The sequence below is a fragment of the Sinohyriopsis cumingii genome, chromosome 6 (genome assembly GCF_028554795.1).
Source record: "Sinohyriopsis cumingii isolate HCF-2022 chromosome 6, ASM2855479v2, whole genome shotgun sequence".
Classification (NCBI taxonomy): domain Eukaryota; kingdom Metazoa; phylum Mollusca; class Bivalvia; order Unionida; family Unionidae; genus Sinohyriopsis; species Sinohyriopsis cumingii.
Genome location: NC_142966.1, coordinates 91045976 through 91053516, shown reverse-complemented (window position 1 = coordinate 91053516; position 7541 = coordinate 91045976). Strand labels below are relative to the sequence as shown.

General features: G+C 33.9%; 1 long non-coding RNA gene across 1 annotated transcript; it reads left to right on the top strand.

Annotated features, from left to right (window-relative positions):
* Nucleotides 1-1139: 1139 nt before the first annotated feature.
* LOC149797432 (uncharacterized) lies at nucleotides 1140-4666 on the top strand. Its single transcript, XR_016421520.1, has 2 exons — nucleotides 1140-1587; nucleotides 3912-4666. It is a non-coding gene; the product is annotated as an uncharacterized LOC149797432 (long non-coding RNA).
* Nucleotides 4667-7541: the final 2875 nt, after the last annotated feature.

Sequence of the window (7541 nt, the reverse complement as noted above, 5' to 3'; positions counted from 1 at the left end):
CTAGTCCGATAAATCAAAGCCCCCAATCTGTGTTGATTCTGATGGACGAAATGTGGATCTGATGTCACCTGTTCATTAAAGTGTGCAATGTTTCTGCATGCAAATCTTTCCGAAACAAACCTGCGTACACTTTAGACACATACCGGCAATTGGTAACAGCCATATCTAGCACGAAATTTAAAATTTGTTTAACCCTTTTCTTACACCGTAAAAACTATTGATCTGGTATGTTGTTTATGGTGGCCATGGGTTACCTTAATGTAGAAAACGGGTTAGAAGCCGCCGTCACAGAATAAACATGCAAACCCTTTCTGGCAACATGATCACACATGTCTTCTATTCCATTGTTTCGTACAACTCACAACTGAAAATGTATGTGACTTATATGACTTATATTATTAAATGAATGTCTGGTGTCTGATGATTGCCGCAAATTGGGATCGTTTGTTAACACGGTTGCGTATAAAATTGTAGAAGTATTACGCGTGGAAACGATCAAGTGTTAATTTGATCAAAGGGATGTTATTAGCTGACGCATTATCCTTTTATCATAAGAGTTCTTTTTTATATTTGTTTGTTTTTGTTTTTGTTGTTTGTTTTGTCGTTTTTTATTGTTAGTTTTTTTGTGCTTGACATGTAGGTAACAACATGTATTGTAAAGGTATCAGTATTATTAAACACGTGCAATTATTGCTATTCTTTATTTAATTTTTTGAACATCTATGTATTTTCTGTTGGCTTGAACATCTCGTTTTATGCAACAGCGTATCGTGTTCACATGGGGGTTGTTTTTTTTTTTCCCGTTCCACTTGTTATTGAGCTGTGAAATATTTCACAGCTCAGTACAATAATGTAATGTTCCATTTATAAATCACCAATAAAACACATTGGTCCTCGATACAGTTATGACCTACTTCGTTGCAAGAATGATCAATCGATTGAAGTTCTTTGTTACTAAGTATTAATGTGTGCTGCTATCAATTACAAGCAGGTTCAGGTCTAGACCAACAAGTAAATCTCCGCTTTTTTTTCTGATATTACTGGTGGTGGTACCAGAAAAGAAATAAAGACCGAGTTCGTCTAGTTCAGATCATGTTTGCACAGAGTATTAGATCCGCATTTGTAAATATGCATTAGGAAAATTCAACATGTTACTTATCATAATTGTATTACTGTAGCAAAGGATGCCATCTCCTTCCAATTATTCTCGGCGCTTCTTGAACGTGATGGTTTTCTTTCGCTACAGTAAATAGGAAACAAGACAAGAAAACAAGAAAGATAATGTGGATAGTTTTGGTAGACGCGGGTGAATAGGCAAATTTTGTTAAACGACGAATGGCAGATCGGGTTAATCATTTAGTCAAAAGTACGGGTGGGCCAACTTGCATCGGATTAACTGTAATATGGCCAGCTGAGTATATATATGGCGTGTGCCATGTTTATTTCGGACAGAGTGTAAATGATATTGGTAGTCATCCGAGTAACATAGTATAACTTGTCTAAATTATCAGAATATTTGGACATGTGATAGACTCAAAGAGGAGACGGAAGTTGATTCGTGCCCCCACCAGATATAAACATCTTAACGTAGGCAATGAATCTTATATTCTGCATAAATATGGTGATTGCTATGTATGTATGTATGTATGTATGTATAAAGAAAGGTTCCTCACTATATAGCCCCTCGGTATGACACTTTCCATTTTAGAACGAGGGTATGATCATGAATCCCATTATCACTGATATTTAACTTTACAATAGTTTTATTCTTGGCTGTTAAGATCTAGTTATAATGTTTCTTCACTGCATCAAATGCCACTTTTTTTCGTGTGTGTGTGTGTGAGAGAGAGAGAGAGAGAAATAAGTCCTTTAGCATATGTCATCATACGTAACATGTGCAAAATGTAGGACTCATTTTACTGTCCAGTTCATGAATGACTGTTTTTTTTTTTTCATCAAGTATAAAATTTGGTTACGAGGATTTACTTTCGTATTGATTATCGAATTCGTTTTGTAAGTGTTTAGTTTCACTATTAGTCTTACCTGTTCATAGTTTAAAGCGAAGTGAGCTGTACATCTTGATCTAATACTGCAGCCAAAACTTGTATCGTGTATCATATGACGTCGTTAAAAGGGTATGTCATAAATCAATCATATAACTTTGATATTACACATGTGCAATATCACATCATCACTTACACGTGGTATAAAGGCAATTTTAATGTGTCCGAATGTCATTCAGATTAAAACACTTGACTAGCTTTTTCATGAATTAATCTTACATCAAAATTTTATATTGAGCCATTACAACGAAGTTTCTTAATTTAGTCATATAACTTTGATATAACACATGTGGAATATTGCGTCAGGACCTCACAATGATATAAAGGTCATTCAGATCGTAATTCTTGACCAGTTTTTCATTATTTTGTCTGTGCTAACTATAGAACTCACGATACTCAGCATCATTTTGTCATGTGCTAACTACAGAACTCACGATACTCAGCATCATTTTGTCATGTGCTAACTATAGAACTCACGATACTCAGCATCATTTTGTTATGTGCTAACTATAGAACTCACGATACTCAGCATCATTTTGTCATGTGCTAACTACAGAACTCACGGTACTCAGTATCATTTTGTCATGTGCTAACTATAGAACACACGGTACTCAGCATCATTTTGTCATGTGCTAAATATACAACACACGGTGCTCAGTATAGTAAACCTATTAAACACAATGATGTTAAAATTCATTAACTTTAAATTCTAGATATTCATGATCACACCTATATTTATCTTTGTGTGCGGAGAAAACCATATGGACGCTGCATTTGCTTGATTTACATATCTTTGAAATATGTGTTTTCAATTCCACACCAAAGAATCAAGTGTTAATTTTAGTAATTAGGTTATTTTTCTACAGTTAAATCTGGAAAAGGACTAAAATTCCATAAATAAACACGGTCTCTATCTTTTCTAGTTACAACTAGGGTAAAACGTCTCGGTACTAAACGCTTACTATTATATACAATCGATTTGATCCCACCCATTACTAGACTAGTTATAACTCTTCCATATAATTAGTGCCATGATTTCTATAATATGTGCTTACCCTCCCGGTTGTTTGTATCCCTCTACCGATTTTAGACACGAAATACATTAAGGATATAACGCAATGCAAAAAATTAGTCATTTTATTCTTTAATTTATAATTTCTACCCTGATTGTCGCCAGAGGTTCCAAACCTGTTAAATTACCGGAGTGTCAAACAACCAAATAGACTTTTCACTGACTTTTCTGGTTTCTAGAACAGTCCCTTTCGGTAAAAAGAAATATATTGTCTGCATCCAATATTTGCAATGTCTAGTTTTCAATATTTCTATAATAACAATTTTAGGAAATAAAAAGGAGGAGCTCTTGTATACATGTGTCCAAAGAGATTTAACTCCTAAATTTAAGGCATTGTGCATATTGTATCAAATATGCTGAACGATATTACATTTTTTGCTTGCAAAATTAGACTCTCCCATGCCAATATGACGACCGTATTACTAAAGAAATTTCCACTGGTTTCAAACGTCAACAAACTTAAGGTGTTCAGGACCCCCTGACGACAATCTGGTTAAAAATGACAAATTGTTTAATTAATGTCTACGTTTGTGCATTTTATATATATCCTTGACAATTTTTTTTTTAAATTGGATGGGGGGAGGGTCACACCAACAAGAGGGTGTGCAAATAATATAGACTCTTACATTGGTTTCATCTGACAATAGATGTATGCGACTCGATAACGAAAATTGTAATTCTTTTCACACCAAGGTTCACAAGTCTTATACATCCAAAATAATGTAACAATTCTATCAAAAATGGGTATTTATACAAGTTATAATATTTATCTTCAGGAATTCACGGTCAAGACAGAAATATACGATGTTGAAAATGATGGTTCATCTAAAAGGAATCTCCACAGTTGTCGTCCTGTTTTTCCTCATAGTAATTATCAACAGAGACATCGTCAGCAACACCATAATTCCACCGGGTACTGTTCCTCAGCAGTTCTATAGACATAGTACACCTTGTTATGTTAAACTGAATTGCCATGTTCGAAGAAATAGCTCTTTATTTCTGACTGAAGTATGTAAAGAAAACAAGAAAACAAACTTCTCCACCTTCAACACTGCTTTTTGGATTCCTCAGCTGCCTTCATGTACCTGCTGCTCCAACATCTCAGTGTTCCAAATATGTCGTTCGAGTCCTACACCTTTTTCAACAACAAAAAAAAACACGTCACCACTTGCACAGAACATGTATTAATTTCATCGTGTTTAGAACTTGCCAGCGTAATCATCCTCGTACACCAAAGAGTCATGCCTGCCAAACTACGTACATGTTTTTTAAATTCTGACATACACCTTTTCGTCCTGTCACAAACGTCTGGAAAACTCTAAGTAATTAGTGGGACATTTATGAAGTGCCCGAAAACGTACAGAGATCATCCGTTAAAACTGTTCCTGGTGTTGTTTTTTTTTTCTTTTCTATTCTTAAATGATAACTGTTCTGATGACCCATCATATCCGTTTTCTTTCTATACATGTATGTTGCATTTCATACACAATTTCACTTCTCTGAACAGAATACAGTCTGTAAACATTCTGGACATATTGTCAGATGTTATTATTTACAATGATACAGGTCTATAAACAAATCAGATTACTTTGAAAATTATACGTAATTATAAGTAAGAGAAAAGGGTAAGTTTTGCAAGGAGCAAAAATAGTGAACTACTGTATTTTGTAGTTTATTTTTTTGCGACGTGAGGGGATGGAGCATGTTTACACTGTAAGGAATGTTTTTTAGTTATGTCCAATCCCCAACCCTCATTGTGTTCCCTGTTTATGAAGATTTAACCGCACTTTTGCAAAATGAGTACATCAACTTTCATTGTTGTGCATTATTTTATAGACATTTTATACCTCTGTATATCAGTTAATGTTATAACAGTTTAATAATGACATGTTAATGCTATAACAGTTTAATAATGACATGTTAATGTTATAACAGTTTAATAATGACATGTTAATGTTATAACAGTTTAATGACATATTAATGTTATAACAGTTTAATAATGACATGTTAATGTTATAACGGTTTAATAATGACATGTTAATGTTATAACAGTTTAATGACATATTAATGTTATAACAGTTTAATGACATGTTAATGTTATAACAGATTAATAATGACATGTTAATGTTATAACAATTTAATGACATATTAATGTTATAACAGTTTAATAATGACATGTTAATGTTATAACAGTTTAATAATGACATGTTAACGTTATAACAGTTTAATGATGACATGTTAATGTTATAACAGTTTAATAATGACATGTCAGTGTTATAACAGTTTAATAATGACATGTTAATGTTATAACAGTTTAATAATGACATGTTAATGTTATAACAGTTTAATGACATATTAATGTTATAACAGTTTAATGACATGTTAATGTTATAACAGATTAATAATGACATGTTAATGTTATAACAATTTAATGATGACATGTTAATGTTATAACAGTTTAATAATGACATATTAATGTTATAACAGTTTAATAATGACATGTTAATGTTATAACAGTTTAATAATGACATGCTAATGCAAACGCCCAATGCACCTACTAAATGTATATCTCTGACTTGATTATCTCAATTGACAATTTGTTACGTTCTCATTTTGAAAATTCGTCTCAGAAAGTATATGAATGTAATTAGATTTTCGTGTTAGTTTGCTTTATAAATGTTACGGTACACATATAGACAAGTTAATACAAATGTGTCTGTCTGTCTGCCTTTCTCTTGTTGTAAAATTCCCTGGGATGAAGATCTCACTGAGGGCTCATAGAATAAGTATCATTCGCACTAGTAACGATGGCCATTATTTATTGGTCAGTTACGGGTGTGCTAATGTTTGAATTTGCCTCAAATATTGGTACAGTATTTGTCTTTTACAATTTGCAAAATCATACAAGGTTCACGTTTCTTTTGTCCAAATTTCCTTTTCTTCAGTTTTTCGAATATAAATATTAAAAGTCTCTGTAATACAAATACATGCATCAAACTCATTATTTTACTGTATCTGTCTGTCTGTCTGTCTATCTATCTATCTATCTATCTATCTATCAAATTCGATGTCTTTATATATTCAGTTTTGGTTCTGTACAGTTTAGTTTGAAATGTAGATGTTTACGTATGTACGTGTGTGTGTGTGTGTGTGTGTGTGAGAGAGAGAGAGAGAGAGAGAGAGAGAGAGAGAGAGAGAGAGAGAGTACGTGGAAAGATACACGTGCGCAGGCACATTGCATCTTTGGAAAACATACATTTTAAACACAATAAAAAAAGATATAAGATTAGGAATTATTTGTTAATTTTGCACCAATAGCATTGAATTTGTACAGGGTTCGATTTAGCTGCTGGCCCACCGGCCGTGTGTTTTGATGAGAGCCAATTTAATACGGTTTTGTTGAAGTCATATTGAATAAATTCTAGCGAGAACCAGATTATTTTCTGCAAGACCAGTTGATTTCCATGTGAGCAGGCTGTGCTGGCTAGTGGAAGAACTGATAAGTCGACCCGTTTTGAATATCACTACTCGAATAAAACGGTGTAATCTATGTTGTGCTAATGTTCATGCATCCCTCATCCTTTCCTTATTATAAGTTGGTCCGTTAACATGTTGAATTTTCCTAATCCATATTTACAAATGCGGAACTAATACTCTATGTAAACATGACCTGAACTAGACAAACTCGTTTTTTTTTTTACTACAGTCCAAACATATTTTATCATTACAATCCAAACATTCACCTTACCATCACTTTATGGACCCACAGACTGAGGCCAAACTATCAGGGTTCCTTGAATCCATAAAAGCCTGGGGGAGGTGGCACCATCCCCTTCCCCAGGAACAACTAGCAGGCTGCGGTGCAGTCAGAAAAAATGGCACATGCACAATTGTGCGAACGCTACTATAATTAAACTCAACAACAACAACAACCTTACCATCCAACACTCATTTTTAATTACTATCTAAGCACACTACATACACAATCCATCACACAATGTATTATTACCGTCCAACACTTATAAAGGTCTATTTGAATGTAACATGGGAATGGCCATCTACCATCCAACACCCCATACATGCAATCCAAAACGCCTTGTGTAGTCTCCTCTCACCAACTATCAGACTAGACGGCAAAGGGTTGAAACAAAATTCATGTAATCCAACAGACATACTATCCACCACAACATCTATATCACATAATATCCCTTATGTACACGATCCAAAACGCATTGAGTAGTCTCTACACAAAATTATCAGATTAAATGGAAATGGTTGAAGTCAAGGAGATGAAATCCAATAAACATACTATCGATCACACTATCTATACTATCGTATACCTCCCCACACTCCAAAATGCCTTGTGTAGTCTCCACACACATACTATCATACCAAAGGGGAAAGGT